The 26492-nt window shown below is 54.5% G+C and overlaps 1 long non-coding RNA gene across 3 annotated transcripts in view; it reads left to right on the top strand.

Annotated features, from left to right (window-relative positions):
- LOC118176403 overlaps window positions 1-26492 on the top strand; it is a 152905-nt gene that overhangs the window by 81041 nt on the left and 45372 nt on the right. Inside the window, exons 2-3 of one of the 3 annotated variants that reach the window (XR_004755394.1) lie at window positions 18603-18696; window positions 19717-19872. This is a non-coding gene — a long non-coding RNA (uncharacterized LOC118176403). The other 2 variants (XR_004755393.1, XR_004755392.1) reach the window with 2 other exon arrangements.

The raw sequence follows: 26492 nt of genomic DNA on the forward strand, positions 1-26492 counted from the left end.
CGAGGATTCATTGCGGAGCCGTGTTTGGGACGGACGCGCTTCCCCTGCATAAATTCCTTTTTTTTTTTTTTTTTTTCTTGTGGTTTGGATTCAACTTCTCGCTCTTCCGCGTCGCGGCTTTCCTAAACAATTGTTCTGTTTAAAAATACATGTTAAAGCGTGGTAAGTAATGTAAGCAAATACCAGCCGTGCGGTGCCGCCGCTCCCGTGTGCCGCTGGATGGGAGCTGCTCTGCATGCTGATTTGTGGCCCTGCCTCTGCTGCTTCTGGCATCTGATCTTTCTTGCAAACGAGGCTATTTTGCCTCGAGGGTTCTCTACCGATTAAGTAATAAATAAATAAGGGTAAAATGAACCTAGCCTTGCCTAAAATAATTTTGGAGGTTAAAAAAGAGAGAGATGGAAGGGGTTGCTATTGATCTAAGCTATTAAAACATCCCAGCTACTTTTCTGGATTAAATGGCAACGGGTTTGGGAGGTGAACGTGGAGAGAGAGCGAGCAAAAAATAACCGTGCGTGACATTAAGGGGGTTATTTGCCGGTGGGGATCGTGGCTTTGTTCCTTTTTTTTATTTTTTATTTTATTTTCTCGGCTTTTCTGTGCTATCACCCACGGCCCTTGTGCGTGCAGCAGTGTAGCAGATTGTTGAGGTTGGCTCCTCCTAATGAACGTCGCTTTTCAGACGTTTATTTTTGGAAGCCCAGAAAGGCATCCAGCCCCAAATCCCTCTCTCCTTAACCTCTCGGACTGCAGGGTCTGGCAGGCCAAGCCCAGGGGTTTGCCGGGGGCATTAAACCTGACACCCGCTCACCTCCAGGTCGCGATGGCCGCAGATAAGCGCCCGCTGCCCTCCGGCCGCTGCGCCCGGCGGCACACGGAGAAATGCTCGGGTGGGAGACGGCGTCTGGGGCTTGGCGCGGGTCCCCCGGGATGTGGGAGCCTTGCTTTGTCCTGCTCACACGCAAGGAAGCCGAGCAGGGGGCAGCCAAGGGGCTTGCCCGAGGATCAGCCTCGGCACCCAGCACTGCCTCGGTCCCCGGCTGTGTGTTTGGAAGACGAGATGAAACCAAACTGTCATATTTTATAGCTGCAGCCGTGGCAGCACCAAACGCTGCTGTAGTGCGCCGCAGTACGGGGCTCGCTGTGAAGGGGAAGCCAAGGGCAGGCAAAAAGGAATCCTTTTTTTTAATATTATTGAGCTGCAAGTATCCCAAGCCGCTACAAATAATAACGAGTAGACTTAAAAGGGGCTGTGAAGAATGGGGCAACGAAGATCAGTCTGCGTTGATTCATCCAGCAGAAGGAAGCAGAGGAGCGAAGGCAGGAGCAGGAGCGCTTCTCAGCCGCGTTGGGCCGCTGCGGGAGCGTGGTGGCCGCGTGGCAAAGCGCAGCAACGCGCTGGGGTGAGAGGCGAGGAACCCCGGGCTCGGCCGCTGCAGCCCCTGGTGTTAATCTTTGTGATGGGGAGGGAAATATTGACAGCAGGACGGCATGCTCCGGCTTGAATGACAGGCCACATGTTTGTGGAATAGACTGAAGTACCGCACGGAAAAGGCAGGGGCAGGCCGGGAGGGAGGCGCCTTTTCTCTTTGCGTGTAAAACTTCCCGCGTTTGGCAGCAGCCCAGCGACAATTAATCAGCAGGAGCCTTTTAGAAAGCCTCTTCCTGGGAAATAAGGGTACAGAAAAAGCCTTTAAATTCGACATAATTTAAAACAAAGTGCTACGTCGATAGGGAAGGAGGGGGAAGAAAGGGAGAGGGGAGGCTCAGAGCCACTGGGTCTCCTCTGGCCGGGGGCGGCCGGGGCGCAGGGCTGGCAGCACGCAGCGCTGAGCAGCAGAAATGCCGGCGGGGGGAGAGGAGGAGATCGGATTTCTAAGCACCCTTGAAACCAAAGCCGCGCTGTTTATAAACTGCCATAAATATTAATTGATATTTAATAAGGTAGGCAAACACAGGGGAAAGCATTGTTTTGGCCAACTCCTACACAGCGGTCCCAGCGAAGCGTGAAAGAGTTTGTGTAACTTTCCTCGGGGGTTAAGAGCAGGTCACGCAAGGTCCTTTTTCCTGGCCGCTGGCCCAGCTTTGGGAGCTGTGAGGGGACAGGGGAGGCCCCTGGGAGCTGAACCCCAAACCCTGCTGGCTGCAGAGGGGCGCGGCCGCGCGCGGCCTCCGGACTTGGAAGCGCCGAGGGGCGCGGGCATCGCCCCTCGCTCTGCCCGTGGCTTCCCAGGGGGATGAGGCTGGGCTGGGGGGGGCTGTTTTATCAGATGCGGAGCCCGATGAGATAACGGCGGCCGTTAATTGATGCGCTTTCCCACGAAGCTTGACGGTTCAAACAGGTGGCCAAGAGCCCGTCCGCTGGCGCGCATCGGGCTGTCGGCGGTGGGCTCCAGCTCGTCCGGAGAAAGCAGCAGAGAGATGGGGAGGTGGGGAAAAATGAAAGGCCTGCCCTCAGCAGTGCGCCTCAGTTCCCACCGGCCCTGCTCCGTTATTAAAGCCCCTCGCAGGGTTTCTTTACGCGATCCATACGGGAGGAGCAAAATTCAAAGGGAAGCATTTCCTCTGCTGAGCGTCGGTGACTTGCTGAGGTTTTGCTGCCAGCTCCAGAAAAAGTGCCATAAAAATGTTTTTTAATTTTATTTCTTGTTCTCCTATCGTGCGCGGGCTGATTCATGGGTTTGCGCTGAGACTTAGAGGAAAAATCAATTCTGAATAGAAGGAGGCTGAGGTTATAGAATTAAGACCTAAGCTGCGCTCGGTGTCTGCCGTGGGGCACAGCCTCGTGGCGAGCTCGCTCCTGGGGTGCTGCTGGTGCTCGGGGGGCAGAGCTGCTGCAGCCACCCGTCCCCAGGATATTTTTTTCCTCTGCTAAGTGGGGAAATACCCAGTGCTTTGGGAAAACATCTCGTCTGACCCCACAGCTGCAATGCAAGGTTTCTGTCTCATTGGAAAAAAACGGGTGCGACATCTATTCTGACCGCTCATGGCTTCAGTCCCTCCCTGGGAATGTTCTCCTCGTTTGTTCAGGTGGGGAAGCGCAGCGCATCTGGTAGGGACACCCCAAAACGCCCCTTCTGAGTCCCTTCCCAGGCAGCGATGCCAGCCAGGAGCCTTCCTCCAGCCCCCCAGGATGGCCGGAGGTCGTGCTGGAAATCCTGATGGCTCCTGCGCATCGAAGTGATTTACGTTGGTGATTTTTTTACGTTGGTGATTTTTTTACGTTGGTGATTTTTTTTTTACGTTGGTGAGTTGGTGATTTACGGAGCTTGGGGTGGAGCTATTTTTTGTCCTGATTTGCCTTTTTTTTTTTGTACCTTTTTTCGTTCCTCGTCTCCCCAGCTGTGTCTGGCAGCGGTGGGGCTGTCCCCGCGAGGCGGGCAGCGCTCGGCTCCGACCACGAGCCCCGGCCGCGAGGCTCGGCGTCACTGCTGGCAGCTCCGCCCGCAGACAAAGACAGCTTTACAATACTTGCCTGTATCGAGTTCACCAGTTTTAATTACAACACCCCACAGTGGAAATTTCACAAAACATTTTATCCGTGCGTAAAATTTAATTAAACCAACAGAACCCTAAAGAAAGCCGTACATTTGTCGCAGGCGAGGCGGCAGCCAAGCGGGGCATTTCCTGCGCTTACTCGTGGGTCGCATCTCCGGATTGACGGGGTTACCTCCGATGCAATGCAGATGGAAAATCAAAACGTCAGGCTTAATCCCCCTCCAGCCGACGATGGGGAGCGCTGAGCAGGTGGCGGCAGCGGCCGAGCCCTCGCCTGCTCTCCTCGAGCTGCGGCGCCGGCCGCCCCGCCAGCGCCTGCTACGTGATCCAAGTGTGCGATGGGAAACGGCGAGGGAACGTCTCCGTTGTGTTTCAAAGGCCACGATGGCATCTTTATTTGATAAAGGGATTGGATTATGTCTAATCCCCGCCCTTGGAGACGTTTTATTACTTGGGAAACACTTCCTTAGAAGAGTCTTTGCCACCGCAAGCGTAGGGTGAAATGGCACTGAGCGGAAAGCCGAGGGCAAGCTTTCCAGGGATGAACGGAAATCCTCGGCTCCTCTCTTTGAGGGCTGGGGTCGTGTTTTAGGCATTTTTGATAAAGTCTCAATTCTAAAAGAAGGAACCAGGCCGTGCTCTCTAAGGAGCCTCTGATTAGGAGCCCACGGTTGGAGCCACCCGGTGTGCCAGCCAGGCGCTTGCACCAGTTTATGCTCTAACTGGGGATATTGTGTGGGAACTTGGATTCTTTCATGATGAATAACACAAAGAGGGAACGGCAACTCTGTACACGCAGGGAAGCAAGCTGTCAAGCTGCCCCAGCAGTGCAAGCAGAGGCGGGTGCTGGGCGCGCAGCACAATGCGTCGTCTCAGGAGCTTCCTCTGGCTGAGGGACACACTTCACCGATCAAAATCCGAGCTCAGAGGGGAGGTGAGCGATGGAGCGGCTGAAGGGCTGGGCGGTTCAGGTCATTTGTAAAACAGCAGTGGGCCCAAAAGTGGACTCTGCAGGAGGCTCCTTGGGGGGCACGTGGAGCCCCCCGAGCACGGAGCTCCCCCACCCGCCCGGAGCGGCATGCGGGGTCCCGCTGTTAGCTCCTCCGTGTCCTCCCAGCGGGACCGCGTCCAAGGGCTGTCACCTTCCCCTGGGCAGGCTTCCCAAGCAAATTACTGCTGGCTTTCTGTATCTGTGTGGATCAGCCGCGTTTTGAGGAGAACCCTGCCTCACCTCACCGAGCGCAGCCTTTTAAACCAAAATAATGCACTTCCCAGAGTCACGCGCTGTGCGTTGTAACCAAACCCTTTTGACCCTGATCAGGCATTCATCACCCACCTGAGAGCTGGGCAGGGTTCACTGAGCTTCAGGCGAGGCGGAGAGCCAGCAGAAATTCTCCTGTTTCGCCCAGGTCTGTGCCCTGCCGTGGCTTCAGAGCCGTCTCTTCCCTCTCCCTGGTGAGAATAGCGCCCTGTGCCCTGCGTGTGTGCTTGGCGCAGCACCCGTGTGCTGTGCTTGTACCTCTGGGTCTGCCAAAACGTGCTCCTGGACATGGAGGCAGAGCTGGTCCCGACCTTCCCATCTCTGCTCTCGCACTGCCCAATAATTGGGTGCAGCCTAGAGGCATGTCACTTCTAGAATTGCTCCGTTCCCACACCAACACCTGCAAATTCCCTGTAAATATCACTGCAGTTGGACGTGCTGCTCCGTGCACGGGTGCGCAGACGCGTGTACACCTCCTGCGCCCGAAACCCTGCTCCTGGCATCGTGGCCCGGTGCCTCCTCCTCATGGGATCTTACCTGCAAGCTTGCCAAAAATATTTCAGCAAATGCCTCTGCAAAGACAGCAATCGTTTGCCAAAAATACTGAAATTTAGAACTTCAGAAGAATGGACTTGTGGGAATGTTGGACATGGAGACGTTTCTGCTCCTAACCCGGCACCACGAGTCTCCCCGGGCTCCTGGAGGCGCCAACCATTGTCTGTGCTCTCCTCGAGGTGCAGAACCAGGGCCGTGCGTGGGTGTGCTGCGAGGGGACCCGGTCATTCCCCGTCTCCCTGCTCGGTTCGGTTTGGCCACGGCCTCATCCCGCGTGGGATGGTTCCAGGGGAGGGAGCAGCGTGCGCCCAGCCCTAGCACCTCGCAGCTCTCCTGCTCTGCGAGCCCTCTGCCCCTGTCGGAGACACATCGCTCGTCCTGAGTGACCAGCGGCCAGGAGCCGAGCAGCATTTTATTCCAGAGGCCGGTGTTTCACTGTGCAGGCGCTTTTGAAATAAGGAAAAATGAGTGGAAATTGCAGTGGGCTTAGCAGACAAAATTGAGCAGTTGACTGTGGCAAGGCACACAGTACTTAAATGCAAGAGCTGATCTAATCGTTGTTCTCGAGGAAGCTTTTTGCTGCATTTTAGCACACAAAGCTTTTCGTTTTCTCTTTTGTGGCTTGAGCTGCTATTTAAGAAAGCAAAAATCAATAAACCTTTCCAGCTTTCAATCTTTTGCCCCAAAAGGTGTTTTTTTGGGTAGTGTTTTGTCATTCATAAGCTGTGGCGACAAATCCTTGACATCATTCGTGGATAATATCGATCAGCTCTTCCGTTGCGCCAAAGGACAAATAGAAATCATTTATCTGTCTGGACTCCAAAACAGCGAAAGACAAAGGGCTCTGCCAGCCACCCATGACAATCAGCAGCTGAAGGTATTAGCGGGGGGTCAAGTTCAGAGGTCAGCGGTCAAACAGGTTGTCATCAGTTTCTCACAGCTATCAGAGTGGAAAAACCCAGCTGGTTCTTATTAGCCAAATCCCGGGCTGCGCGGCTGCAGCGGGGCCGGGCAGGGAGCGGGGCTCGGCCGCAGCTTCGGGGTCCTGGAGGCTGGCGGTGCTCCGAGCGGGGCTGGGATCCGCGTGGTTTGAGGTCGTTACGCGGTTTTATTCCTCCCGCACACGCTTGGGGAAATCTCTTCTTGGGCGAGGAGTCCTAGAGCTGCGGCTTCAGATCCGTCTCCCACATGGATCTCTGTCAAAGCTCCGTGGTTTCTGCGCGCGGCGCTGCGTCCTGCTGCAGCTCGTCGGGTACCGCGGAAGGCATCCGTGCCGCCTCCCTGTTGTTCTCCGCCAGCAGTTCAACAGCCACGTGCGGTCCTCGTTTCGGTGGTGCTGTGAGCAATGGGGGCTGCGGCAGCCCGCGGTGCATCGCTGGGGCAGCGCCGGCAGCAGCCCGGTTTTCCGTTCGGAAGGTGTCCGTGGTGCACGAGGGGCTGCGGGGCTTTGCACGCCTGGCTTAAAATCCAGGTGTCGCCGAGGCTGTTTCCGTGCCTTTAGAGGACGGGCACACAGAATCGCCTCAGGTTTAACCCCAGTGCCTCGGCCGAGTTTCTCTGGGGCTGTGCTGGCAGGATGCGCGCCCAGAGGGCCGTGTAAGCCCTGGCGAGTTTCCTCCTGTTCATTAGCGGCTGGTTGAGGCAGTGGAGGCTTCCTTACAGAAACGGGCAGCCCGCAGCGCGGCAGCAGGGCCGGCTCTTTGCATTTTACACGGGCAGTGGGGAAGTGTTCGTGCAACCCCGGTGGGTAACCAAGGGGCCTGCAGGGCGAGAGCCGGCATCACGCGTTCCCGCCACAGAGCGCGCCGCTGTACTCCTCCTGGGCAGAAATTCTCCCTTTTATTTTATTTTATTCTCCCAAGGACACCGCCAAGGTCACCACCAATCCTGATGCTCCAAAGAGTGTATCAGGGATACAAACCCATTTCGCCGGGCTATTGTTGTATGTATCCTCCTGTGCATCCAACTTCATTTCCACTTCAATTTTATCAACCTTCCGCTGGAGACTCAAGGAGATAGGAAACAAGCACTGACACGAATTAGCCCGGAGATTGACTGATATAGCTCAGCCCAGGGAACCCTGGGTAAAGCCTTCTCGGGGCTCTTTCTCTCTCTCTTTCTCTCTCTCTCTCTTTTTCCTTTTTTTTTTTTCCTTTTTTTTTCCCCACTGTGCCCATCTTTGTCACTCACCTGTCAGAGATGTCACCAGCGGTGCCCAGCGTGCCCAGAAGGCTTCTGGCGGGGCTGTTTGCCCCACACCACCCCGTGCAACGCGTTGTCGAGGCTGGCAGTGGGCGCGGGGTGCCAAGGGGCTCCCTGGCGGGCAGCGGGGCTGGGGGCAGCCCTCCCCTGCCCTTACTGCCAGGAGCCCAGAGGTGCCCAGCCCCTCATTTTGGGGAGCACCCAGCAGCTCCCTACCACCCTGAGGACGGCCCCCGTGCTCCCCTCGCGGCTCCGGGCACCGCGGGGACGTGGGAGCAGCCCGGGGGCTCCGCTGCCCAAGCTCCGTCCCCTTTTCTCCCCGGGAGTGCAGGGTTGGGGAGTTTCCACCCTTTGGGTTCAAAAAAAGGCTCCTAGGGGAAAAGGTGGGGAGAGGGAGAGAAAGGGAATGAAAATGATTTTAATTTTTTTTTGGCGTAGAAATGAAGCTGATATTGAAAGTGAGTAAATTTTAATGAAACGGTGCAAAAATGACATCATTTACTCAGAAATCATTAATTTGTCAGCATTAATATTTCAGCTACAACATTGCCTGTCATTCTGTGCCAGCAATGACTGATAAATCTATAAAAGTGTGCTGCTAATTTACTGAATATTTATGTGCAGTGTCATTTGCAGAGTAGGATTTGAATTTATTTCGCTCGGTATTCAGCTGGAGCACATTTCTAGCACACCGAAAATGAGCAGCACCAGGCTGTGCAAAGTGGAGCCGGCCAAACTTCACGCGGGAGGGGGCGGGAGGGGCTGCGGCAAGGAGGAGCCGGGCAAAATGGGACGGGGATGGGGATGGGGATGGGATGAGATGGGGATGGGATGGGGACAGGATGGAGATGGGGCACGGCAGAGCTCAGCCCTGGGCTGCCCGGCCGGTATTTGTTGCATCCACGGCGCTTTTCATCTCCAGGCTTCATCTTCCACATCTCTTGGGTGGCTCGGGAAGGACCGTGCGTTTGTAGAGCCAGGGATTTGGTCGGGATTTGTGTGTGAGCTTGGAAACCGGACGGGAAGTTTGCAAAGGGAGAGGGAGCTCCCCGCACTGCGCTTTGGTCACTGGTGAGCAGGGCCTGGGGATGGCAGAAGCCATTCAGGAGGTGAGGCTGAGTTTGGTTCAAGCAGAAAGAATTAAGAAGCAAATTTTTTTGGTGGCGTGAAGATAAGGCGTCCTTTTGGCAACTTGAAAACGGAGCTTTTTGAATTTTCCGTTTTTAAATTTCATTTTTGAGCCAGATTTGTCAAAGCCATTTCCACCTTTGATGTTATAGACGCTTAAATGCCGCGGGGAGTCTCGTTTGGGGCCAGGCGGAGGGGCATCGCTACTTTCACTTTTTGTCTGATGTCAAGCACGCAGCGGACGCAGACGTCCAGCGGCCCGGCACCGGGCTGCGGAGCCGTTTCCCAGGAGGTGGCTGCAGCCCCCACGCTCTGGTGGCTCCTTCTTGTCCCTGCACCAGCTCCCGGTGGCAGCAGTGGAGCCAGGCCACCGGGTTCTTCGTGTGCTGGCGTCAGCTCAGGCTCGTGCTGAGCCGGGAAGCTCCTGACGGCGAGCGCCGCTCACCCAGCGCCATCCGTTAGGCTGCAGACCACAGGAACCGCCGGTAATTAACAGGCGTATTAATCCAGCAGCACGCGATAGCCTTATTATAGTCCCATTTTTCACTTTCATCAGAATAATATCGTATTATATTAATATTTATTTCTCGCTAATGGGCTGCGAAATGAGCTGGGTGAGGTGCTGGGTGGCGTGTGGCGCTGGAGGGTGGGACAGGGAGTGCGTCGCCGGGGGGCTTCCCGGTAATCCCCAGGCTGGGGACCTCGAGCACATCCACACACGTGGCAATGCCTCCGGTCCCTTCCCTCCTCCACATCAGGCGTTGGAAACATCGTGGCCGGTGGGAAATGGCCGTGCCACCAACGCCAGCCTGTCCTGGCCCCGGCTCTGTGCACCAAGGCTTTTAACCCTGCTCGTGGGCGCAGGGGACGCAGCTCGGGGGGGAACCAGGCCCCGGTGGGTCTGTCGCGCTCACCTGTGGGCAAGTGAATCTCCGTCGGGGTGGAGATCTACTTCAAGGAAAGGAAGAAATCTTGCTTATACCTCGCCCTCCCGTCTATTACTCTGGAAAATAAGGCTGGTGTGAGAGCAAGGAATAAATCCCTGCTAAAAATATATTGGGCGAATGCATTAATTTTCCATGGCACATGGATGAGGGAAGGAGAATGAGTTTAAACATGATTCATTCACCAAAACGGGTCTTAAGCCTTTTAATTGTTGAGTGTTGGCATAAAAACATATTATTTATGAAGCCGTGCCTTGGTTCTACATGGCCTCTGTGCCTTTTTTCTTCTTTTAAAGCAAATCTCATTTATTTCTTCCTAAAAGGTGCTGTAGGATCTAATATGAGCGTTATGAATATTTAATTTCCGGCGCGGGGTTTACACAATGCCGGCGGCGGGGCCGGTCCCCGCGCAGCGGCCGGGTTTGGGGCCCCGGCGGGTCGCTGCCTTCAGCCTCTGCGGGCTTCCCCTCCGCCAGCACTGCTGGGGACCGAGCGTCTCTCATTTCTGGCCGAGGCGGAGCCCTTGGCTGCTTTGGCTTTCCAAAGGCTTCAGCTCCTGCTCCCACGTGGGCGCGGGGATGCCACAGGGACACCCGTGAGGCTCCGGGCACTGGTGGGGCCTGTTTTGGAGAAGGGGAGCTTTGGGATGGAGCTGGACAGCAGTCGCCTGCCACGTGGGTTTTGCTTCTTGAGCCGGGCTTGTCACTCACTGCCCACCTCAGGCTGCTTCGATCCCCTGGCGTCTGCCTCTGTGCAATTTGTGTGTGTCGAGGAGGCACCGGGGGGACCTTGTGGTCACGGGACGTTTTGGCTTTTAACGGTGATCTGGTAGCAGTAAAAACTCCCGGTTTTCAGCTTAGTCAATAGTAGGAAAAATATTTTCTACTGTAACGTTGAAGACCTAATTGGTCCAATCAAAAGGCAAATTAATTAAGGCTCATTTGAAAAGTCAGCATGTGCCCTAGCTCTTGTGCAGAGGGTGTGCGTGGGAGGCACGGCATTCCCTCCGCAGCACGAGGTGAGGCACGGTGTGCCGCCCGGGGCAGGGGAGGACAGCTTCTTTCTTTAACCTGCAGCGCTCGGAGTTTCCCCATCACCGCTTGGATTTTCCCTCTGAGCAGGTCGTGCTCCTAGGCCAGCCGGCCCAGCCTTCAGCCCCCGCGGGATGTAGCTCCTGTGTCCATGCCACACCGATCCCATTTCTTCCGGGAAAATGCGTTATTTTCCACCTCACAAGGTTTGTGGTGTGTTGGTAGGACGGCGCGTTTGTGTACCGCAGCCTGACTTGGAGCACACTGCTGGAACGCCGTCCCTTTTCCCCTCCGTAAAGTCACAGCCCTGTGCCGCCGCTGGGTTGGGAGCAGCATTTGGGGTTGGTCCGAGCAGAGGGATGCTTGGAGGGGTGGAGTTGGCCCTTCTGTACCCACGCCTGCTGTCGTGGCCCCTGTTTGTCCCTGCAGGGAGGGCAAAGCTCATGCCGGGCCGGGGCTCGGCTCTCCAGCAGCCTGCAAACCTCCGAGCGCTGATTTATTCCAAGCGCACCGAGCGACTTACACCAACAACTTCCCACCGCACACCAACCTGCGTCCGTGCCTCGTTAGTCCCAATTTACTCCATCAGGGTGGATATTAAACGCTTTGACCCCCAAACATGCTGCGAGAGCACTTCTCAAAGGCGCTGCAGGCGTGCCCGCGGGCTCTGCACGTGGCAGCGACCCGGTGCTGAGCTGCTGCTCGTGGCCCAGCCCCGGCTGCGGGATGCCAGCGCCACCAACACCGGCTGGGCACCGATGCCTCAATATTCACGTGGGGGCGAGGATTAATGCCCCCCGCCTCCAGCACCGAGATAAGGCAGCGTCACCCGCTGCCCCGGCGCTGCCTTGTGCCTCCTCCCCGCAGCCCAGCCCCGGCTCAAACGTTTTCCTAGCGAGGCGTTCCCCGCATGAAGCTCAGCCAGCCCCAAACGCCTCACCTTTCCCCCCAGCCTGATAAATGCTCCTCCTGCAGTTAATGTAACCTCCCCAAACGTCCTTCATTTGTCAAAGATCGCAGCCTTTTACGGCGGGTCATTATTTCACCAGGAATTTGAACAGAAATATTTCCCGTCCACACCAAGCGATCTATTTCGCTTCCCCACCCACCACATTAGCCTCTGAATACTCTCATTATACCATTACTAATTAGAAATTCTCTCAAATTGGCGGCTGCATTAAAAAAAAAAGACAGTGTGCTGAGCATATGGCATAATATCCTATTAATGAACACTCTAAATTCAAACTCAGGTCAGCTGCTCATTTCTTGCTCATGACACCCAGGCAAGGGGGGGGGGTGAAGCAAGCTTTTTTTTTTTTCCTTTTTCTCCTAAAATGCATATTACGGAATGCCAGGGATACGGCGATGCCTGAGGCCAATATTTTATGTTGACTATTTTTGGGGTGGAGTTGTAAATATATATAAATATATACGTGAGTGTATCGGTGTGGGGCGTACACGTGCATTTACAAACCAGCAGCGAGGGCAGCAACTCGCTGCCCGCGCTCACCTGCTCGTTGCAGCGATGAGAGGTGGGGCAATATTTCTGGTGGGGCAATGTTTTTTGGGGGGCAAAATGGGAAAGAGCAGAGCAGAGCATGGGGCATGCAGCTGGGGGGAAGCAGCGCCCCTCCTGCTGCCCGCAGAATGGCACTGGGGGCCCCCTGGGGTCCCGCCACCGTCGGTGTGCAGCGCAGGGAAGCTGTGGGTAGCAGGAAGAAGTGCAGCAGGCATGCCTTTTATTTTAGTTTGTTTTATTTTTGGTTCAATGGGATCTCCATCACGCGTTGCTGCTGGCTGTGTGGGTCCCTGCAGCAGTGGGAACCCCCCCAGCCTGCACCGGGGGCAGCTCCCCTGGTTCTCCGGGGACATGAGAAGTTGCCACCTTCGCGGGGACCGTCACTTTCTGGCAAAGAGAAATCTATGCTACGGGGAAATACCGAGTTCTTGCACCTTCCTTTTCTCTGGGCAGATGAGCTGTCAGGGCGTTAGGTCTCATCAGTCTCGTTGTCACCGAGGTTTATAAAACTACCCGATGATATTATGTCAGCTGATTCTTTAATGGGATAATCATTAGCCAAGACCTGAGTAAGGTTTTTTTGCCATCGCTAATTTCACCTCAAGGTGAACGCAAGGCAGGGCTCTCCGGGGCGGTGTTGGCTTCGGTGCCTGGACTCGCTCCACGCTGTGCCACGGCGCCGGCTCCTGCTCATCATTTTGGGATGCGTCCTGTCCCCTCTGAGCCTGGAAGCGCTTGTCACGGTGGGATAAGCAGCAGCAGGAAGGCCGTGACCGCTGTCCCTTGCAGAGGGACCTCAGTGTGTGTGGCTCATGCCCCCAGAGCCCGGGCCCATCCCGCTGTCCCCTCCCCATAAGGGATGTGCGAGGTGATGGCAGGGTTTGGCAACTTGACCTTCCAGTAAAAAATGGAAAAGTTTGGGCTTTCCGACAAAGTCTAACTCTTCCATTGAAAACAAATATTTTGCCCCATCAAAAATCCAATTTTCTGTCAAAACAGTTTTCATTAAATATTTCCACGCAGCCCCGGGTTAGTATTGATTTAAACTGTTACAAGAGGGAGAAGAATGAGGCTTTGTCTCTACAAAGATCACGTTTACTCACCAATTAAAATTACAGTAGAAGTGAGTAATTGCTGCCACCTCAAAGGGGGACTGTTTAGAGCAAGGCAGTAATTACCCTCGTTAGTTGGCACGGGCTGGTTGCGGGCACGATCAGGACCTGGACGGGGATGAGGGGCTCAGGGAGGAGCCCTGGGGGGGGCTCTGTGATTTCAGTGGCTTTGCTCTGCGGGATGTTGCTGGTACCAAGAGCCATGCGGGCGCTGGATGCTCCTTGGCACCAGCAGCGCTCGGTCCCAGCCCTGCAGCCGGGGCCGTTTCTCAGCATCAGATTTTTTGTTGCCCATCCCGTGAGGGTTTTTCCCAGGCAGTGCCCACGCAGGCTGTACAAGCCAGTGCCACCCCCGAGGACACCACAGCTGGGCATCAAGGTGGAGTGTCCATGGCAAGCGCCGAGCTTTTACGTACCTGTAATTGCCTGACTAGCCTGCTGAGCTCCGGGGGGCTTTGTGTACCCCAAAAGGTGCACAGCTTGCAGTGCTTTGGGGCAGAAACTGTGTTTTTAGTGCCCGTCACTGGGTAAGAGCTGCCTGGGGCTGGGCCTTGCAGGCAGCCTGGCCCCAGGACCACGGACGGCCGTCTGTCCTGCAGGAGGGGGATGCCCAGCAGCCCACCGAGGCACACGGGCACCCCTGTGCTGGGGCAGTGCTGCGGCCGTGCAGGGCCAGGGGTGAAGGGGCTGCAGGAGGGGGGGACATAATGGGGCCGTGCCCCCCGGCCCTGCCGTCCTTGGGCACTGAGGTTGCAGCCGAGGTGAGCGCTGCACAGTCCGGGAAGAATTGAGGTTTTATTTCCTCGGTGCTGGGGTCATTCCTGATTTAATTATGTAAAAATTAATGTGAGCGTCTTCGGTGGTACGTATAGGCCATCCGTGGAAATTGCATTGGGTGAAATGCTGGTTAAGCTAATCACCCGCAAGTCATTATGATGGCTGAGCACGGGGATGTTGTAATCTGTCGGGGCTCCTCAAAGACCTGATTGAAGACCCACAGGTTTAATCAGAGGGGATCAGCGATGTGCAGGTGATTTTTCCTGTTCACAAGGAACGCTCATGGGTCCCAGTTCACCCACGATGACCTGCAGCAGGCCGGGGGGCTCCACAGAGCCTGGCTGGGGTCTCTTGGGAGCTGATCGTGGCCCTGCAGCCATCCACCTTCTTGAATCTGGAGGTCAGATTTACAACCACTTTTATACTTTTTAAAGGAGTAAAAACTCCGAATCAATATTTAGAAGTGCACGAACAGCTTGCGGAGCGTTTTCCCATCTGTTCTCCAGCACTAAAAATGACCGCCCCGGTAGGTGCCTGAAGGGTGCTGGGCTGGGGCTGCTTCCCAGGCTTTGTCAGGAGGCGGCTGATGTCCACATCAAATCAAGATGCTCGCTGTAATGTTTGCAAAAATGTAATTTGATTTGCCTTTGTCAACAAAATCTGCAGAAACATCCCCTGCCTGAATAAATATCCCTGCAGGGTAGCACATGCTTTGTAAATAATTTTCATTGTAACCCCTTCTTCCTAGCAGGGTGGAGAGTTGAGAACATTCATCAAGTCTCACATTAAGAAAATAATTTTCTTGCACCTAATTTGCGCAATAAATAAGGTCCACAATTTCTTGCTTCTGCGGCAAGGAAATGGAAAGAGCCGAGGCCAGGTTTTCTGACGTGGGGTTTCTTCCCGATGGCCATTCCTTTCTCGGGGAGCTTTATTTGCCTCGGGAGGGCTGAGGGGTCCTTTGGGGTGCACCCCAAATACCTGGGTGCTCCCCCGTGCCCTGGCTGCTGTCAGACACCAGGGCGATGCCCAGGCTGGGCCTAGCCCTGAATCCAGCTACCAGGGCTCGGGGCCAGGCTGCCTGCTCCAGAATTACCTCAGAAATTACCTTAGCGGCTGGCTTTTTCCTCGTGATCTCGCTAAAGATTGCCCCAGAAGGAGCTGGAGTGAAGGCACGGCCGTGTCCCTCATCGGGCCTTGCCATGAACCCAGCGCAGGCCGCACTCCTCGCCCCGCCGGCCCCGGGGCCCCTCAGGTAATTGCAGCCCCTGCTCCACGCCTTCAGGAGTCACCTTCAGGAGTCACCTTCAGCGTGCTCCTGCCCCGCGGCTCGGCCTCCCCGGAGACCTGAGCGGGTCCGTGAGGGACCTGTGAGACGGGGCCCAGTGGCTGGAAGGAGACAGGGGGCCATGGAGGGGCCTTGGCGTCTGTCGGCTGCACCTCGGGCCAGCAGGCTTCCAAATTCCTCCCTGCCCACCCCTTCTTGCTGGAGCACAGGTCTGTCAGGCTGGAAGAACACCGAGCTGGGAGGATAGCTTTGTTTTTTTTCTGCACGGCAATGTAAATCTGTTATTTATTTATATTTTATGGATGGCATGTTCCTATCCCCAGGCATTTTGCATTGGAATTCAACTCATTGCAAGCCTATTACATGTTCACTAACTATAAACCATCTGATTTATATTCATTAACCAGTGGTAGACAGCGGCAGTGGCATAACTTTAGTGCTGGACATGCCTCAGTCGACGGGTGAACTAAATTTCAGTTAATTAAGGTGCCGTAATTGTTGTCCAGTACAAGTGTCTTCAGGGCATTTGCTTTGTAAATAATTTTTCACCCCAACCTTTCCCGCATACTTGGTTGTGCTCTGCAACTTTGTTCAAGCCATAAATTATTAGGAACCGGGCTCTCCCGTGCTCCTGGTGAAAGCAGGCTCCTTTTCGGCTTCTTGCCACGGACAGCGGTGGTGTTAACGATTAGCAAAGCGACCCGGGCTTCGGAGGAGGCTGAGGTAGGAACGTCACCCCAGAACGAAGTGGGGGGGCCCCGTTTCTAGCCAGGTGGACACGACGCTGAGCACTGAGACCTCACAACCTCATTCAGGCCTCAGCGTCCTGGTTTGAAACCTTGGGGCTGCTGCTGAGACGTGGAGCTCGGGAAATCCAGGAGGCAACCCCACAGCGGCAGCGCAGGGCAAGGAGGGATGGGGAGAGCGTGTCCCCACCTGTCCTACATGTCCAGGAGATGGACACTGTCCTTCCTCGTGCCCTCTGGCCATGGCTTTGGCCCCGAGCACGGCTGATGTGGTGGTGTGTGCGGGGCCAGGGCCCAACGCGAGCGCTCAGTAATGAGGAGACGGCTCGTCACCAGTGCGAGCAAAATAAAAATCCCTGCTGCTCCTGAATCTGTGCACACCAACCGCAGGGCGGTAATTAGGAAGGAAGCTGGATGTAGAATTGAAACTGTAATTATGAAGAACTGCTAGATGCTACTGTAATGCGGCGTTTAGCGTCCCCCCTCTGCCTCTGCCTCGTTGTGGTGGTTTTTTTTCTTATACCCCTTTGGGTTAATTGCTGCTTTGTTTTGCTCTCCCAAAAGGCTGGGGCTGGAGGGGTGCCCTGTGGACAGGGCCATTTCTGCACCTCTGTTGTAAGCCAGGGTGCAGGGATGGCCCCAGGGCTCAGCACCGAACGGGACGTTTGTCTTCTGCTTTTGGGATAAATCGACCTCTTCTGCAGAGCGTGTGAAATCTGTCTGTTTCCCTGCTTTGCTTTGGTTGAAGGCATTTCCTGAAGCTGTGGTTCTCAGGGGTGGACACTTCTGAGAAGGCATTTCTTGCTGGGCAGGGACTTAGGTGCAATACCAGCATGTATCCTCTGTGCTCATCTGCCGCCTTTTAGCAGCGTAGCCCAAACGAGGGGCTGTGTTTTAATGTGGGCTTCTGTAACGGAGCAAAAGCCAAGACTCCGCTGTATTTTGTCGGTGTTTGGCAGTGCCTGCAGTGCCTTCCTGTGGTTCTGTGTCAGTACCAGCAGCCCTGCCCGGCACCTCTGGAGCGTACGGAGAGGGGCGCTGAGCTCCTGTTTGTCTGCTCAGGCTCGGTGTTGATCTGACAGCTCCTTTCCGGACCTGCCCGGCAGCAGACGTGCCAGTCTCTCCGATAGTTCATGTTCAGTTATTAATATAAGATTCAGCTTCGCATTTGCTGGAGTAAACCTTGCATGATGCCTCTGACAGTAATTCAGTTGTAGCCTCGATCTGATGCTGGATCTCCAGGCCATGGCTATCCTGCTAGCCTTTTCCAATTTTTCACTACACCAGTCATGAATAAATCACCAAAACACATCAGATTGCTGAAAATGGAAATACCAGAGATAGGCACCAGTTCAGTAGTCAAAGAGCATCACCTTCCTGCAGCAAGCGGGCACGCTCTCTGCTCCCTTGTCTGCTCGGCGCGTCCCGTCCCATCAGCCGCAGGCCCCCAGATGTCTGCGGGCTGCCGGTGTGCATCCTGTGCAGCTCTGCTTTGAAATGCAGATCCCACCGCGAGCCTTGTGGCCGGGGAGAGGCGGTTTCTGTTCGCTGGACGTGTTGCCAGACGAGCCATCAGTAGTACCCAGATGCTCTGGGAGCAGGGTTTGCCCCCTCATGCATGCCAGAGACAAGCACTGTTCATTTTCAGTGCCTGATAGCAGAAAGAGCAAAGAAATGTTAGGGTTTGGGGTCTTTTCTGCTGCCCTCAGTGAAATGTGCTTTGCAGGAGCCTGCAGGCTTCACGAGCAGCGGCACTTAGCTACCTACCTGGTGCTCCGCCACTCCCGATTTAACTAACCTCAAACCTTCCTCTGTGCCTCAACAGAACTGAGTCCAAAAGGATGAATGGTGCCTTTTGAAGCTTAATCCAAGGGGGGAAATCTTGGTTGTGTCCAAATTAATGGGAGTCTCGCTTGGGTAGGGCCGGCTCTTCTTGCCCTACTCTGCCTGTGACCGAATGTAGCCTTGACAGTGCCTCTGCCGTGCGGCTGGGCTCTGCTCGCATTGTTCTGTGGGAACTACGGACAAAAGGAACAGCAAACTAGTATTATGGAAATCACTTGAGGTCAGGAAATCAGCTACAACTTAAAAAAAAAATCACCGCTCATAAAATAAATCAATTTCTTTAAAATTAGCCTCCCTAATTTTGACATCAATTCTATTTCTTTAAGGTTTGTCTGTTTTGCAATTTGGTTTTTTATCCATGTTGCTATATTAAACCCCCTGCTAATAAAATGTCAAATTAAAAAAAAAATTAGTGTCCCTAGTATTGCAGAAAACCAATAAAATAAAGCCTTACAAGAGAGGCAAAAGAAAATTTCCATCATTCTCTCCTTAACCGAAATCAAAATTAGAGTGTTATTAGAAATTTCATTAGGATGGAGCAGATTGGTAATGAAATTACATTCCAGCTTTCTACAAACCCAATGTATTAAGTAGGTTTGATCAATGATGTTCACACAATTAATTTTGTCTGATTGCTGAGGATTACTTTATCGACAGCCACGTTTCACACTTGTGGGTTTTTTTTTGTTTCCGCAGTAAATTCCCGGCGATGTCAGATCGCGTGATGGCGGAGCTGGTTCGAAGCCCCCGCTCTCAAAGCGACCTCCAGCAGACCGTGACGGGGATCAAGGTAGGGATGTCACCGCTGCTAATTGCGTTCGGTACGGTGCTGCCTGCGGACAGACCGGCACCGGGGCGGCAGGGCTTGCTCAGGATCCCCCAGCAGTGCCAAGCAGGCACGTAGCGAACGGAGGGAGGCCCCGTCCACGCGTCCTGTGGCCGCTCGGTGCTCTGCTGTGCTCTGTCTCGGTGCTGGTGGTGCTCAGCATCATCCCGTGTCCGAGCTGGTCTGTCTGAGCTCTGCCCGTGTGGGCAGCACCAGGCGCGAGAGCCTGCAGGACCTCGGCTTGTTGGGTGCCAGGGCGGGCCGGGAGGCTGCTCACCCGCGGGGACAGCCACCTCGTTGCGGTCGGATTTATTGGTTGTCTCGGCAGTGGTGTCACCACAGCTGGCAGCACATCTGGAGCAGCGCTGCGGCAGGAAGAAGGGGAGGGCAGCGGCTCAGTAAATCACGGGCTGCTTTAGGTGAGCTCTGCTGCCGGCTCCTTAGGGTCTGCGTGTGCAGGACTCTCTGAGGCCTTGCTGCGCACCCCTGGCTTGTCCTTGTCCTTGGCTGTCACCATCACACCGGTTGTGAGTGCTCATGGAGCCCTCTCTGTTACTGTTTGGTGCATCAAGAGGTAATCGGGTGGCTTTTTCATGGGGAAATGAAGTCGGTGGTGTCGTGGAGGCAGAGGGAGGCCCGTCAGGTGCTGTCAGTCTCTCTGTCTCCTGTTGTTGAGATTTTCAAAGCCATTTAAGGATTTAACAGCAAACCCCTTTTAGGCCCAGGGGAACGGGATCTCCTCCGGAAACCTTGAGCATCCCCTCTCAGTGTCTATCGAGCTCTTGCTCCGAGCTGTGTCCTCGTGGGTCTCCTGCGAAGGTCGCAGAATGCTGTGGCTGTGGCATTGCCTCGCTGTTCCCTGGCTGCTGAGCAGAAGGGCACGCAGCCTCGTTCCCTCTCTACACCACAGGATGACACAACATCTGTTTAAAAGACCAAATAATAAATGGGCAGAGGTGTCAACTGCCCTGCATCTATTCTCAGGTGCTGGGTCCACGGTGTTCGCGGTGTCCGCGTTGCCAGGGAGCCCGGCGGGGACGCCCAGCTCCTGCGATTTTTGTGAGATTTGAAATGCGAGGGTATAAGAGAGAGGTTCGACCTCTGGGAGTGAAAATCTCCCATTATAACATGCAGATTCATTTTAGAAGCCATTTTTTAAACCTTAAGTTAAGAAAAATACCTAGAATTAAGTGCTTAAAGAAACCACAAAACCTGAATAATAATATTATGAGGGCTTGAAATTAGCTTTTATTTCCCCTCTTCTCCATGCATTGATCTACTGATGGCTTAGCTGGGAGCTGGCAGCAAGCGAACTGTGCCGTCCCCTTTTTCTTGCTGAGAATCGTGCAGTTGTTAGCGTTTCAGTTGCAGGAGGAAACCGGTTCCATGGGTCAGGTCCCTGCATCTCAGGAGTGACCTGGGATTTCAGCTCCTCCAGCTAGATCGTACCGACAGGGCTCCTTGCGAAGTGTCAGAAGTTCAAGACCTGGAAAGGAAACCCCCCCTGTATTTTTCTAGGCATCATCTTTACCCGCCGGACGCTTTTCTCTGCACGCAGAGCAAAGATGCGAGATGGATCTAATTTTTAGAGGCGAGATGTCTCATTTGTCAGGAGCTGAGTGAATTAGAATAAGAGCACGCTTTTTTTCCCCCCCTTAAAACAGGCCAAAGTTTTTATCAAGATGCCATTTATCAGCGGTGCTACCAGCCGCTAGCAGTAGGCATGCTGCCAATCATTTTATGGAAATAGGCAAGGACTTTAATGTTTGGATGCCCATCTGAATCGACTCTTGTTCATGTCAGCAGATCTGATGTGAAAGCAAAGGTGCCCCTATACAGTCTAGTTACCATCAAACCTGTAAGTGTCAGCATTTTAAAGGCAAGGAACACAATGCTGATGGTGGGCAATGTCACTGGTGTAACCTATTTCAAAGACATCAGCTCCTGCAGCCTTTTCCTGCTCCTTGTCTCTCAAGGATTAGTTATGCCCAAAGCCCACCTGCTCCGTTAATCTCTGCACGTAATTACTGGACACCTGCGTATCACCATCCTCACAAGTTCATCCTCTCCCCGTTCCAGCTAGCTGCAAAGGCAGCAAGCAGCTCTCTGACTTGGCCGGGGGTCTCACGTGGTCCTTTAAACGCTGCTTTGATACTCGGGGGCTGACGGTTGCTTGCAGCAGCTCTTGTTCTTACTCTACAGCCGAGGTCTGTCTGGAAGACGATGCAAACTTGTAGGGGTAAAAACGTGCCCACGGCTGAGAACAAGCCCTACGGGATCCAGCCTCCGGCACGTGTGCCCATCCAGTTTGCAACTGGAAGGGGAGCCGTCAGTGTCAGCTGTGTAGAGAGATCTTACTCGTGAACTCATGGACCAGGTCTGTAAAACCCTTGCGCCTACCTTTGTGCCGTGCCTGTATGTATGGGTGGCCTGTAGAGAAGTGACAGTAGCCAAAGGGTCGTTCCTGGAGAGGACGGGAGTTTTTTCCTTAGTTTCCTCTTCCCCTGGCACTAAGACAAGTGAAGCCTTTGGCATGAATGGAAATGTGTTGTGTCTGGGCTGGTTGTGCTTGAAGTGACACGGACGGGGGTGCTCAGCCCCCCCACCAGTGCTGAGCTGGGCCCTGGGTCAGGCAGCGTGCTGCTGCTGTGGGCCGGGTGAGGCGCTCCGGTACAGCCCGGCCTTGAGGTGGGTCATCGCCAGAGTTTGGACTGGGGCGTTCATGTGTCAGGATGGAGCTGGGCAGCAGCCTCTGGGCCACCACCTCCCGGCCCTGCGCCTCCTCCCTCTTGCATTCTGAGTTTTCCTGGTCTCTTCAAGCCGTGGGTGCTTTGGAGCAGGGATTTCCGTGCCGTGCTGCCGCAGCGAGCCCCACGTATGCAGCACTTCCATCTCTTCCTTCTGACGTTTTCCACGACCACAGAAGGCTGAGCCGGCACTGCTGCCGCCCCTCCGCAGGCATCTCCTTCCCCTCCCTGCCCCCTATTTGCATTGCATTTCCATCAGCCTGGAAGGTCGCCGGGGTTTGGAGGTGACCCTGGGGGACGCCGGGGCCGGTGGGCAGCAGGGGAGGACGCGGGCAGCACGGGCAGCCCCGCGCGGGCGCTGCCGGCACCGCCGCCACCGCAGCTGTTGACACGAGGAGTGATTAACATGGGTAGGACAGCGAGAGGGAAATAAATAACATCCTAATCTCTGGCACCATCATTCCTTTGATGAGAACAAAAAATATGAAGACTGAAAGATCAAAATAACTGTATTAGAGCATGAAAAGGGAAATGCTCTTTTAACCACCGCTGTTCAGATAGATCTCCTTAGATCTGACATGCTGTAATATATTTGTAACACAGATATATATTAGGGGGTAAAGCTGGTGATTAATTTGCTTTACCTTTTCAGAGCATATACATAACAACCTACATTAGCAGAATTAGCATTTTACCTGTCTTTGAAGATTTTTGCTTTGAAATGTATCAAGTCCCGTCGATTTTATGTCTCTCAGAAGAATAAGGGTTGTGTTTTTGTGGAGGTTTCCCCCAGCCCACCTCCTCCCTGGTTCGCGTGCGTGGTGCAGGCAGAGATGCTCTGGGTTCTGTCTCTAATTACTGCCTCACCACCCTCTGGGGCATTGCCGGAGCTGCTGCCCACATTCACCCCTCTTGACTCATAATTGCTGTTGAAGCTTCTGAGACTAGAGATCAAAGTATTCATGTCATTCATGTTCCTGTCAAAGGTCTTATCGTCAAAGCACCAACTATATTTCGAGAGACGTCTCCTTTTCTCAAGAGCAACAGCCAAACTTGCCTTTGCCTTTTTTCCCTCCCCGTTGCAGCGGCGCTGCGAGGCAGGGACGGTGCATGGAGGGTGAAGGCAGCGAGGGGCTGCCCGGGCTGCTGAATGTTAAGGAGCATCATCCCAGCCAAAGCCACTGCTTCAAATTTCTCTATTTTCTGCCCTGTGCTGCAAGGTAGGGCTGGAGCTCGCTGCCTGCTGCCTGCATTTCATTTATGCTCTCAGGACCGCGGGTGCAGCTTGCTGTGGGACAGCAGCCTGGCAGGACACCAATGGTGCTGCAGCGGTCTGCAGGAAGGGGCTGGCCTGGCTGCTTCGTCCCTCTGGTTCTGTGATGTGGTTCGTCCCTCTGGTTCTGTGATGTGCAAACTTCCAGCGCAGCCTGGAGAGAAGCAGCAGTCATGTAGCAGTGCTCCAAGGTGCCGCAGGGTTCCCGTGCTCTCCGACTCACTGTTTTTGTCTTGTGTTTTTATGCTCACCAGAAGTTATTTCTGGTTAAAGGCATTCGCTGCGGACCTGCACTCAGCTCCCGGGGGCGTTTTTGGGAAGCGGCACTGCAGCGCGGTGTGCTTGATTTCTGGCAAGGCCCTCTCCTCTAGAAAATCAGCGAAGCCTTGGGCTGGAAATACTGGGAGTGTCTTGGAAAGATGGGATGGGGCCTGCGGGTTAATTCCCTGCGCCCCAGCCTTGCAGCCATGCAGGTGGGAACACAGCTTTCCCCCTTCCCCCTCGCCCGCAGGGAAGGGGCCGCAGGCAGCGGGGTGGCCCCGCCACCGCAGCAACTTGGGATGAGTTTCTGGGAGTCCTCAGGATCGGGAGCAGGAGAAGAACTTTATAAAATTCTCCACGAGCAGTCGAGCGGAACCTATTTTCTCTCACAATGCAATTAACGGCACCAACATTTACAAAATATGATTACAAGCACTTTGGTTAAGTAGAGGAAAGTATATTAGATAGCAGCGAGGGGTTGATCTTAATGTGCATTTTTTCGAGAGACTTGCATTTTCTTTGTGCAAATAAAGAGGCCCTAAATTCTCCATAGGCACTAAAATCAATGCAGTGGAACCATGATAACAAACACAGGCTCCACTTTTTGCTACATCCCCCAATTAATTAAGCCTTTCACGGGCATGTAATTAGGAACATTAGCAAGTCATAAAATTGCCGTGAGTCTCTAAATTATGTGCTGGCCCTCAGCAATTTGTTTTTAATTCCTTTTGAAGACAATGGCACTGCGGGGTCCCATAGATCTTCATAGCAGCCTACTGTTTACTTCTTTATGGCTCTATGAAGATCTAACTGTTTTCTACTGCTCCCAGATGCACCCACGCTATTTTCCGGCGCGGTTTCATTACCTGGGTCGGATTTAAAGGGAACGGTGCCCGCCTGCCCCGCGCGGCTCCCGGCCGCCCGGGCTCCCCCAGCCAGCAGCCGCCGCTCGTGCGCCTGCACGGGGATGCCCGCGAGGCCGGGGAGACGGATAAATGGATGAAGCAGGCTCGTTTCGGGGGAAGGTTTATTTCCCTGTTACTGTGATTTACTCCTCCTTGATGAGAGTGTCTCTTTCACAGCGGAGGCGCGGAAGAAGATTTGCGCGATCGCGGGGTCAAGAACAGGAGAGAGAAGTAAATAGTGGAAGCAAATTGTTTTTTCTTCCAAAATATCCTGGGTCATTCACAGCTGACGGGGCGCCGCAATAATAGCCGGGCACGTGTTCTCATAGCCGGGTTGTTTCCTGATGGATAGATGTGGCCGCCTGCCCGTTTTGGGCACGGTTTGGGGCTTGACGTGCCACTTTGTCGGGTGGCAGGAGCCGGGGCTGAGCTGCCCCGCACGCGGCTCTGCTCCTGCCCCTGTTGCCAACACGCTTCCCTCACTCAGTGTTCCCCAGCCGTGGTCAATTAACACTGCGGAATTACGAAACGGGTTTAATGAGAAGAATAAAGAGAAGCTGCAACAGAGAGATGAAGCCTGGCTCTTCTCCTAGGTGAGCACAGGGAAGGAGCGTGCTGCGATGCACCGCTCGGTGCACGGCTGTGCTGCTTGGAAGAGGCCGTCCGATTTCAGGAGGGGGTTGATGTTGGTGGGCTGACGGCTCCCGGGCACTGCAGGGGGCAGAGGACACGGGTGCTGCCCCCGTCCTGTCCCCACCCCGCGGTGGGGACACGGGGTGTGAAGGCAGGAGCGTCCTCCCTCCTTCTGGCCTTGGGACTCCTCACTGCCTCCTGCGTTGTCCGTGCTCCCCCCGGCATCCTGGCACTCCCGTTGCTTTCAGACAGCAGCAAACCTTTACTGTGAGTGCAGGGAATGTGTCATTGCTGGCCGGGGGACAGCAAAAAGCAGCAACCCAGAAGGAAAAGCATCCCTCCAGTGCTTTACTGTCCCTGCCACTTTGGCTGCCCGATTAAGCTTTGTTTTGGGGCTGGCAGGAGTATCACACTGAGCAAATTATAACACTGTGGCTCCTGGACAGAGCGTATAAAAGAGTTTTTTTTTTACAGGAGGCAGCAAAAAAGAGAAAAGGGGGAGTATTTGCAGTGAAGTACACTGGAACAGCCAGGAGCAAGGTGCTGCTTAAAGAATGCCTGAGCTGCAGAGGAGGAGAGCTCACTGGCTCCTCTTTAAGATCAATTTAAGATTGCTCCATTTTCAGTTCAGTGAAGTCCAGGCTCAGGTGGGACCGCAGTGGGCTGCCGGGGTAAGCAGGGCCAAGCCATTCCAAGCCCATCGGTGGCTCGGCAGCTGCAGGAATGTCCCTTGCTGAATTTTCAGATTCCAAGACAAAACGTTTCCTGCGTGCCTTAGAGTTATGTGAGTTTGCTGCACGCAGGAGAGGCTGCACGCACGAAGGGTCAGCAAACAAAAACCCTGAAGGCAGACCGAGGGGCCGGCCCTGTGGCTGCTGCTCGGGCCTTGAGGTGAGGCTGGCTCCTGCACGTCGTGTCCTTGGAGCAGAACAGCCCCGCGGCTACGTGGCACGAAGCCCCAGCCCGCGTGCAGCACCTGCCCTGCCTGCCAGCCGCTTTCAGAGGCTGCCTCCAGCACAGCCCCGGGGGAGGCTGAGCCGCGTGCTTTGCTTTATCTCTCTCCCCGTTTCCACCGGGGAGATGGTATCAGGGCAGGGATCGCGCTGTGCCGGCAGATAGCATCGCCGCTTGGTGCTGTGCATTTCCACACCGCGGGCCTGTCCCGGCTCTGCTGGGAGAGGAGAGGCTGGTGCCTCCGCGGGCAGGGAGGGCAGCGGGTGTGAGCCTCTGCCCCACGGCCCTGGCCTCGCAGAAGAGCTTTGCTCTTACAACAGGTCTTCGGTCTTACTGCAGGCATGCGTCTCCCTCCAATTCCTCCAGGCCGTGCAGCGAGTGGTTTCCATGCCTGCTTTAAGAGTTCCGCAGCGATTGTGAGGTTTGTTTTGGAGCTGCCTCTGTTCCGCAAAGACCCTGGAGGCCAGCCCTGGCCCCAAGCCCCTCGGGCATGCAGGAGGGCAGCGCCCACATGGCACCGCTGCCTGCCCTGCCCCGGCTCGTCCCGCAGCTCGTGTGCAGGGCAGACATTGCAGAACAGAAACAAAGACGTGCGGGAGGCTTCCTCCTCCTCCTCCTCCTCCTCCTCCTCCTCGCTGCAAGTCCAGCAGCTGAAGTTGTCTGCCTTATTTCGCAGACGCAGTCCCCCAGGATATGGGGAATGGTTATTAAAAAGCCCGGAGAGCAGTGTCTAACCTTGAGTAAGTGTTTTCTTGTTGTCATCCAAAGATCTAAAGAAAATCCTGAAGAGAATACACGGTGAAGACATATATTATAGTTGGAGCTTTTTATCTCACACATGTGACTTTGCCTATCATGAACTGTACGTTTTTATTCTCACTAGTGGGACAAAACTATATCCCACTGCAGCATATATCAAGAGGAAGAACATCGTACCTTCTTTGCATTAATATAAATAGCTGTTTAGGACCGATTCCTTGGCCAGAT

Source organism: Oxyura jamaicensis, chromosome 19, assembly GCF_011077185.1.
Source record: "Oxyura jamaicensis isolate SHBP4307 breed ruddy duck chromosome 19, BPBGC_Ojam_1.0, whole genome shotgun sequence".
Taxonomy (NCBI): Eukaryota; Metazoa; Chordata; class Aves; order Anseriformes; family Anatidae; genus Oxyura; species Oxyura jamaicensis.